At 38.5% G+C, this 10,460-nt stretch overlaps 1 pseudogene; it reads left to right on the forward strand.

Moving 5' to 3' along the window:
• Window positions 1–9,206: 9,206 nt before the first annotated feature.
• Hnrnpa1-ps21 (heterogeneous nuclear ribonucleoprotein A1, pseudogene 21) lies at window positions 9,207–10,164 on the forward strand (annotated as a pseudogene).
• Window positions 10,165–10,460: the final 296 nt, after the last annotated feature.

Raw genomic sequence — 10,460 nt, forward strand, 5'->3', positions numbered from 1 at the left:
ATCACTAGGTTATGTGTAAATATATTAAGAAAGATCAATCTTATTAAGAAAGAGCAAAGAGCAAAGTAATCTAAATGGTAAAGTAACATGCACAATGTCCTGAGGCTGTATTTGCTGTTTCTGTATATATGATTTGAGAGAGGAGGGTCTGTGTTGGACAACCTTATGTGAATTCATTTCTGGAAGAGGCTAATTCTTCTTTTCTGAGTTGCTTTTAATTCTTTCTCTAGGAGTGTGACTCCATGTATTAACTATCATTTCCCTAGACAGTTTAAATATCAATACACTAATGTAGAACTCAGCTTTTTCTAAGGTCAATGGTGTGTTATGCCCATTCCCCTTTTTATCCATATATATATAAATCATATATATATATAAAATCATATATATATATATATGATTTTAATATCTAAACACAGTTTCGTTTTAATACAATTCATTAGATTCTGGTTTTAAATGGAATATGCCTTATATCCATCCGTATATCAATATTATTTACTTAAAATTACCACATTTCATCTTACTCTCACTTTTTAGACTTGAATGGATAATTTTTGAGTATCTGTCAAATTTAGAAAGCTAGAAAGGGTCTATGAGAATGTAAAAGTCAGAAGACATATAAGGTGAGAGTATTAGCAGAATACATGTGCAATGAAAGTAGAGGGCAAAAGTGTAAGGACAGAAAGGCATAGTGAGATATAAGGAAGTGTGAGGTTTAGATGTCAAAAACAAAAAGATTAATAAAAATCTATCATTTTTGGATTTAACTATGTTGCATACTAATCTAAAATGTAGTAGTGATTGTTTAGAAGGCTGAGTGTTTAAAGTCATGGAGTGCTCTCATACAGCATGAAAGATTTATTTCCAGCATCCACATGGCTGATACAGTACTCCCTGTAACTCCGACATCAAGAAATCAGATACCTGTAGACTCAGAAGGCACAAGAACCTACATGTACATAACTTCAGGTACAGACATGGACATTAAAATTAAATCAAATATTTCAAAAATATAATTTATAAGAAGAATTTAAAGAAGTGTATCATTCATGCATAGACAATGTTCCTAAAATAAGAAAAGGGTTGATAACTGAAAACTTAGCAGCAAATGTGAGATATTTTCCTAAGATTCAAGAAGGCCCCAGAGGGTCCTAAAATAAAAGGAACATCGACTCTCTTCTTAGGTGTCTCCCAAAAAAGAGTAAGAAACTGTATCTGAGAAAAAATTTTATTCTGGCTATAGTATATGCAGAAATCATGTTGGAAATGATGTGGACATTTTTTTTCCTGCTGGGTACTTTTCATTTTCTTAGAACCTGATGTAAAGCCTATTCTGGGAGATAAGTTACCTGTAGTTATACCCAGCAATGTACATTTAATGCTATGAAGCCTATTTTCCAGGCAACATGTGTATGCTGGTGATATCTTTGCACAAAAGTTCTGGGAGCAACCACCTCCTTTTACAGTAGCTGTGAATCTTATACCACAGGAGAAAAAGAATTCAAGAATGGAGTTATAATCTTCAAAGGGTGAATCAGTAATCTTTTATTTAGGAAACTTTTGCCAATGAATATCCATTTTTTCAACTGAATATGTTTGAGACACCACGCTTAATTTAAAATTATCTAGGTGCCATTAAAATAGTAATCACAGTCAAGTAGGTCTATTTCAGAGATGTCCATTTTTTAATTGACTACATAATCTAATGACTATAGGTATTTAGAATCCTTCAAATATAACAATGTGTGGCACCTACCTTTATACTTTCGTAAAGTTAATTTGGATATTATTGCATATATATATATATATTTAAATAATATTTAAATTTTGTGCATTTGTGATGAAAATGAAGTTAAAGGAGAGTAGAACCGAGATGTTGGATATGGATAATATAAAAATATGTTGTTTATGTTTATAGAATTATAAATGAATGAGTTAAACTGGTTTAAAAATAAAATAAATTACTTTGTTGGTGTTCTTTTGACATTTCTACAGTAAAATAACATAGGAATATTTAGTGGCTCATTTTTCTTTATCTGCAAACATTTTATAATTTTGTTTGTTACCTGCTGTGCCATGTGATTATACCTGTTTTTAAGCTGGTTCTACTTTTATGAAGGTTCAGGGTACAGAACTCTAATTATGATTTTTCTTGACAGCACTATAATATCACTCACTGGGCATACAGTCATGAATTTCAATTGGAAAATTGGTAAAAATGTATGAAAATGTTATAAGGGCTTGCCTAACTAGGGAAAGCAGGAGATCTCTGGAGAAGTATCCTATGTTGCTGGTTAAGTATTCAGCAGGTCAACCCCCAGACCAGATTTACATATAAATGGGTCTTTTTGACTGGGGGGCTGTATATTCTATCTTGTCTTTGCATTCTAAATCTCAGTGAAATGAGAAAGATACCCTCTATCCCTTGCTGGACCTATCTTTGTATGTCAAAATAAAAATAACAGCCTTACATGTGGTAAGGCCTGGTTGGTACCTGTGTCAGACATTTTGAACAGCATAGATTCTTGTACTTTGTAGAGCTTAGGGATGGTGAAAGGATCAAATTCTCTTAAACGTGAACGTTAAATCACTAATCCATATGTTCCCATTTGGAAGTACACTTGCCAGGTAGATGTTTTCTTCCCTCCATATTTTTCAGATATTCCTGATCTCATCAGTGTATGAGTTTGTTATCACAAAGACAACGAGGGGTTTGGGAGAGATGTATACACATGGTGGGCTCAAGTTTCTGTATGAGACCTGTGTGCTTCCTTCTTAATTCCCCTTCTTTACCAAAATTTGGGGCTGGGAGATCTTTTAGCTCTCCTCAATTCTTCCTTTTATGAGTGTAATGTCATGGCTCAACTCACAGAGGTTACATGTTTAGCAGAATTCTTTTTTATTCATTCATCAGAGCTACTGCCTCAGCTCTCATAAGATGCTTGAGTCTGGACCCCATCCGAACCTCTTACATTTGCTTTTCCAGTTTTATCTCTGGCATGTGTCCAGTTCACTATGTTCAGCTCTGAACTGACAGTGCCTGTGACACCAAAAACGAACAAATGTGTTCCATTTAACTTGAGGGCAGCTTCTTCTGGAATATAAGGCACAAAGTCTCGAGGTGATGGATTTTGCTTTCTCTCAAGTGGTACGCACTTCCCTGTCCCCGGGGAATAGTGGTGGAAACTAGAAGAATATGCTTTCCATTTAAAGTAGTAACATTCTCTCAGTTTCTCTACTAGTTATTAATGTGTCTTTCTCAGAAGAAAATGCCTCAGAAGAAAGAGTATTCATTTGGTGGTACCCTGCATGGTTTCCAAGGAATTTCTAGGTGTACATAGTCCTCCAGTAGACAAAATTTGGGGCCTAAAATTTCCAATTCACAAAATTGGAATTGGAGTCTTGCTGTGAGCAGATCAGAATATGAGGAATAATGGCTATAGGTGTGATCTCACTGGAGTCTGAATCCTCATTTACTGAACCATAGATGTGACCAGCACTCACATTTTGGCCCTTGATTAATTTCTCGCTGTGTGGCTGGATTCTGTACAGGATCCAGCAATGTTCTCATATGTGCTTTAATCAAAGACTGATCTTGGGAAATAAGGCCAATGAAAGTAAAGGCTGCAAGGTCAAACCTTTCTGCAACAAATGTTAGAAGCCTAGCCAATCTTGGCCTATTCCAAGAATAGTCCTTAGCCACTGAACCTCCTCCTGTGTCATTGTAAACCTTCACGCTCTTTCCCAACACTTCCCAAGCCCTGAAACCAGCTTAGACTCTGCATCAGCTATACATAGTTGGATGGCTCACCTGGGCATAGAGAAATGCTCAGTGCTCCCCACCACCCTCTGTATATCCTACCCTTTTTGAGATCCTGATTTCCTTCCTTACCTTCTTCTATCCCTTTGAGAATAACAGAATAAATACTCTTCTTCCTCAGGTTCATCCTGACCTTTCTTACACAAATCCAAGAAGACTGAAACTAGCACTGTTACTAGATGCTGCATCTTCAGCAGTGACTATAACAGAGCTGACACCTGCCCTTGATGAGCAGTTCGGTGAGACATTTTACAATGGTTTGTTCATCCATCAAACAATAACTCTACCATCTTCCTCAGTCTTTTTGAAAATTACACATGTTTTTTACTTCTCTGGTGTGAGTAAGGCAACATATATGATACTAAGGCATGGTGGTGCATACATTAATTCCCAATATTTCAGCAGTATAAGCAGTAGGTTTTTTATGAATTTGAAGCTAGATTGTTCTACTCAGTGAGATTTCCTCTGTAGGACATGCAGGAGAAAAATTATTTATTCTTTATACCATCTCCCTCAGCAATTTAAGTTCCTTTACACTCCATTCTCCCAAACAATATACCCTGTCAAACTTTTACAGTTTTCTGCTTTATAACACCCGGGTCCTACTATTTTTCTCTGTCTCTTTCTTATTTAAGCATTTCGATTATGTTGTGAATATATTCCTCTAGGCAATAATCTTTTAGGTGTTCAATAAGGTCTTTCCAAGAGCAACAGATACCGATTTTAATATCTTTATTTGGTTTCCTTATTTTGGTTAGATAAAACATTGTGATGGAAACTGACTAAGTGGTGAGACTGTTTATATCGCCTTATATGCTACTCTCCACTGTCAGCTTCTCTCATGAGTCTTATGAACCAGATATGTAAATCACCAACGATCCCTGTGTTGGAATCTGAGGTGGTGGAATTTGGGGGTGAGGCTTTTGGGAGATAATTAGGTCATGATAGAAAACTCTTAGGAATGAGACTCATGTCCTTATTAAAAAAAAAGACAAAAAGAAATCTAGTTTCTTCTCTTGTGTGTGAATACACAGAAGAGAATCATTTAGGAACCAGGAAATAGCCTCACCAGGCCACTGAAATTGTGCAACCACTGTGCTGTATACCCTTGCCTTCAGATACATGAGAATTTTTTCCCTCAAGACAGAGACCACTTCAGAAAGCCACAACAGTTCAAAATTTGTTGCGGATCCCAGTCTCCCAGTCACAACAGATATACCTACAAGACAACCACTAGGCATAAGTATTGGGCATCTATGGAATCAAGCCAATAAGCAGAGTTCCTCTGTTAGTTCCTGCCTTTGGTCCTGCTTGAGTTCCTGCCCTGACTTCCCTTCACGATGAACTATGACCTGTAAGTGAAATAAACCCTATCCTCCCCGAAAAAAGAAAAGTATTGGGCATTTTAAGGGTATGTTTGAAAAGTTATAAAGGCCAGAGTATTCTGGGGTTTGCTGTGAGATTGTGTCACTTGGAAATATCAGAAGCTACAGCCATGATGTCTTATCAACATGACTGTTTAAACATGCACTGAACAAGGACAACAATAGCTATGCTAATATGATTGTGAAGGATGTATCTTCTTATTTGTCCATTTTAAACTTTTTATGGAAAATTGTTGGTCCTTTTTATTTCCATCGTCATTTAAACCATTTTTTAAATTTCTATTAAAATTGTTGAGAAGACTGTTATTGAGGTTGAAGAAGGTAAGGAGATTGATGATCATACATTTGAAAAGGCCTTCCTCAGTAGTTGTAAGAACAGGACACTCTAAACATTATTATATTATGAGATACAAAGATTGCTTAGTGGACAAGGTTATTTAATATTCTAGTAAAGGACCTAGTTTTGTTCACAATGTCCACCTCAGGGTAATTACAACCATCCATACCTACAGATCAAGGGTATTTGCACTGAAACACTTCTTTAGGACTCAGAAGGCTCCAAAATGTGCCTAATACAAATATTTTTGGTTGTGAGCCTAGCCTTTAACGGCTGAGCCATCTCTCCAGCCCCTAATACAAATAGAAACAAGTGCAGATATGCATATAAATATATACTCAATGCAAACTTTTGTAAATAAATAAATGTAAAGGAGTTATTACTAGATGAATTGGAAATTAGATCCAATTATGTATGTATGTGTGTGTGTGTGTGTGTGTGTGTGTGTGTGTGTGTATACTCATTACGAAAGAGCAATGAATCAAATTTTAACATAAGATGCACAGTGTGCTGAGGCTGTTTTTGTTGTTTGTGTATATGCGACTTGAGAGATGACCACTCTGTGTTTTACAACATTATGGGAATTCATCACCGGAAGAGGCTTATTCTACTCTTCTGAGTAGTTTTACTATTTCTTTTTTATTTTTTTCTCCATCTTCATTAACTTGGGTATTTCTTATTTACATTTCAATTGTAGTTTTCTTTCCAAGTTTCTGAGCCAACATCCCCCTAAACCCTAGCCCTCCCCTTCTATGTGGGTGTTTCCATCGCCATCCTATCCCCCTTACCGCTCTCCCCCGAACAAACACGTTCACTGGGGGTTCAGTTTTGGCAGGACCAAGGGCTTACCCTTCCACTGGTGATCTTACTAGGCTATTCATTGCTACCTATGTGTTTGGAGCCCAGGGTCAGTCCATGTACAGTCTTGGTGTAGGAGCTTAGTCCCTGGAAACTCTGGTTTGTTGGAGTTGTTGTTCATATGGGGTCTCGAGCCCCTTCAAGCTCTTTCAGTCCTTTCTCTGAATCCTTAAACGGGGGTCCCGTTCTCAGTTCAGTGGTTTGCTGCTGGCATTTGCCTATGTATTTGCTGTATTCTGGCTGTGTCTCTAAGGAGAGATCTACATCTGCTTCCTATCAGCCTGCACTTCTTTGCTTCATCCATCTTATCTAGTTTGGTGGCTGTATATGTATGGGTGACACATAGGGTAGGCTCTGAATGGGTGTTCCTTCTGCCTCTGTTTTAATCTTTGCCTCCCTATTCCCTGCCAAGGGTAATCTTGTTCCGCTTTTAAAGAAGGAGTGAAGCATTTGCATTTTAGTCATCCTTCTTGAGATTCATGTGTTCTGTGAATCTAGGGTAATTAGAGAATTTGGGGTAATATCCGTTTATCAATGAGTTCATACCAGGTGTGTTCTTCTGTGATTGGATTAGCACACTCAGGACAATATTTTCCAGTTCCATCCATTTGCTTATGAATTTCATAAAGTCATTGTTTTTGATAGCTGAGTAGTATTCCATTGTGCAGATATACCATATTTTCTGTATCCATTCCTCTTTTGAAGTGTCTCTGGGTTCTTTCCACCTTCTGGCAATTATAAATAAGGCTGCTATGAACATAGTGGAGCATGTGTCTTTGTTATATGTTTGGGCATCTTTTGGGTATATGCCCAAGAGTAGTATAGCTGGATCCTCAGGTAATGCAATGTCCAATTTTCTGAAGAACCTCCAGACTGATTTCCGGAATGGTTGTACCAGTCTGCAATCCCACCAACAATGGAGGAGTGTTCCTCTTTCTCCACCTCCTAGACAGCATCTGCTGTCACACGAGTTTTTGATCTTAGCCATTCTCACTGGTGTGAGGTGAGACACAGGGTTATTTTGATTTGCATTTCCCTTATGAATAAAGATGTTCAAGATTTTTTTAGGTGTTTCTCAGCCATTCGGCATTCCTCAACTGTGAATTCCTTGTTTAGCTCTGAACCCGATTTTTTGATAGGGTTATTTGTCTCCCTGCAGTCTAAGTTCTTGAGTTCTTTGTATATTTTAAATATAAGCCCTCTATCAGTTGGAGGATTGGTAAAGATCTTTTCCCAATCTGTTGGTTGCCATTTTGTCCTAACAACAGTGTTTTTTGCCTTACGGAAGCTTTGCAGTTTTATGAGATACCATTTGTCGTTTATGATCTTAGAGCCTAAGCTTTTGGTGCTTTGTTCAGCAAATTTTCTCCAGTGCCCAGGTGTTCAAGATTCTTCCCCACATTTTCATCTATTAGTTTGAGTGTATCTGGTTTGATGTGTAAGTCCTTGATCCATTTGGACATTAGCTTTGTACAGGGTGATATGAATGGATAGATCAGCATTCTTCTACATGCTGACCTCCAGTTGAACCAGCACCATTTGCTGAAAATGCTATCTTTTTCCATTGGATGGTTTCAGCTCCTTTTTCAAAAATTAAATGACCACAGTTGTGTGGGTTCATTTCTGGGTCTTCAATTCTTTTCCCTGCTCTATCTGTCTGTCTCTGTACCAATACCATGCAGTTTTACTCACTATTGCTGTGAAATACTGCTTGAGTTAAGGGATACTTATTCCCCCAGAAGTCCTTTTATTGTTGAGGATAGTTTTAGCTATCCTGGATTATCCAGATGAATTTGCAAATTGTTCTGTCTAACTCTGTAAAGAATTGAGGTGAAATTTTAATGGGAAATACATTGAATCTGTAGATTGCTTTTTGTAAAATAGCCATTTTTACTATATTATTCCTGCCAATGCATGAGCATGGAAGATCTGTCCATCTTCTGAGATCTTCTTCAATTTCTATCTTCAGAGGCTTAAAGGTCTTATCATACAGATTTTTCCCTTGCTTAGTTAAATTCACAACGAGGTGTTTTATATCATTTGGGACTGTTATGAAGGCTGTCGTATCCATAATTTATTTCTCGGCTTGTTTCTCTTTTGTATGGAGGAAGGCTACTGATTTATATGAGTTAATTTTATACCCATCCACTTTGTTAAGGTGTTTACCATTCTCAGTTCAGTGGTTTGCTGCTGGCATTCGCCTCTGTATTTGCTGTATTCTGGCTGTGTCTCTCAGGAGCGATCTACATCCGGCTCCTGTCGGTCTGCACTTCTTTGCTTCATCCATCTTGTCTAATTGGGTGGCTGCATATGTATGGGCCACATGTGGGGCAGGCTCTGAATGGGTGTTCCTTCAGTCTCTGTTTTAATCTTTGCCTCTCCCTTCCCTGCCAAGGGTATTCTTTTTCCTCATTTAAAGAAAGAGTGAAGCATTCACATTTTGATCATCCGTCTTGAGTTTCATTTGTTCTAGGGATCTAGGGTAATTCAAGCATTTGGGCTAATAGCCACTTATCAATGAGTGCATACCATGTATGTCTTTCTGTGATTGGGTTAGCTCACTCAGGATTTTTCATCTTATTCTAACTTTTTAGACTCAAAGTTTAATTTTGGGCATCTATCAAATTTAGAAATCAGGAAAGAGTCTTTGAGAATGTGCAGGTCCTCAGCCTTACAAGGTGAGAGTACTAGTAGAATACATGTGCTAATAAAGTAGGGGATAAGGGACACGTTTGTTATCTTATTCCTTTCTGCTCTTTGACGCTGGTGAGGAAGCATCGCTGAACGCTCTCATCATCCTATCGTCATGTCTAAGTCAGAGATTCCATGGAACCGGAACAGGTGCGGAAGCTCTTCATTGGAGGGCTGAGCTTCGAAACAACCGACGAGAGTCTGAGGAGCCATTTTGAGCAATGGGGAACACTCACCGACTGTGTGGTAATGAGAGATCCAAACACCAAAAGATCCAGAGGCTTTGGGTTTGTCACATATGCCACTGTGGAGGAAGTGGATGCTGCCATGAATGCAAGACCACACAAGGTGGATGGAAGAGTTGTGGAACCTAAGAGAGCTGTGTCAATAGAAGATTCTCAGAGACCAGGTGCCTACTTAAATATGAAAATCTTTGTTGGTGCTATTAAAGAAGACACTGAAGAACATCACCTACGAGATTATTTTGGGCAGTATGGGAAAACTGAAGTGATTGAAATTGTGACTGACAGAGGCAGTGGAAAAAAGAGGGGATTTGCGTTTGTCACCTTTGATGACCGTGACTCTGTGGATAAGATTGTTATTCAGAAATACCATACTGTGAATGGCCACAACTGTGAAGTAAGAAAGGCTCCGTCGAAACAAGAGATGGCTAGTGCTTCATCCAGCCAGAGAGGTCGAAGTGGTTCCGGAAACTTTGGTGGTGGTCGTGGAGGTGGTTTCGGTGGCAATAACAATTTTGGTTGAGGAGGGAACTTCAGTGGTCGTGGTGGCTTTGGTGGCAGCCGTGGTGGTGGTGGATATGGTGGCAGTGGGGATGGCTATAATGGAATTGACAATGATGGAAGCAATTTTGGAGGTGGTGGAAGTACAATGATTTTGGCAATTACAACAACCAGTCATCAAATTTTGGACCAATGAAAGGAGGAAACTTTGGAGGCGGGAGCTTTGGCCCTTATGGTCGTGGAGGCCAGTACTTTGCTAAACCATGAAACCAAGGTGGCTATGGAGGGTCCGGCAGCAGCAATAGCTATGGCAGTGGCAGGAGGTTCTAATTACAACCAGGAAGCAAAGCTTAGCAGGAGAGGAGAGCCAGAGAAGAGACAGGGAAGCTCCAGATTACAACAGATTTGTGAACTCAGCCAAGCACAGTGGTGGCAGGGCCTAGCTGCTACAAAGAAGACATGTTTTAGACAATACTCATGTGTGTGGGCAAAAACTCCAGGACTGTATCTGTGACTAATTGTATAACAGGTTATTTTAAGTTTCTGTTCTGTGGAAAGTGTAAAGAATTCCAATGAAGGGTTTTACTGTAGACCTTTTTCAACCATGCTGTTGATAGCTAAATGTA

Source organism: Rattus norvegicus, chromosome 8 (assembly GCF_021556685.1).
Source record: "Rattus norvegicus strain SHRSP/BbbUtx chromosome 8, alternate assembly SHRSP_T2T, whole genome shotgun sequence".
In the NCBI taxonomy this organism is placed as follows: domain Eukaryota; kingdom Metazoa; phylum Chordata; class Mammalia; order Rodentia; family Muridae; genus Rattus; species Rattus norvegicus.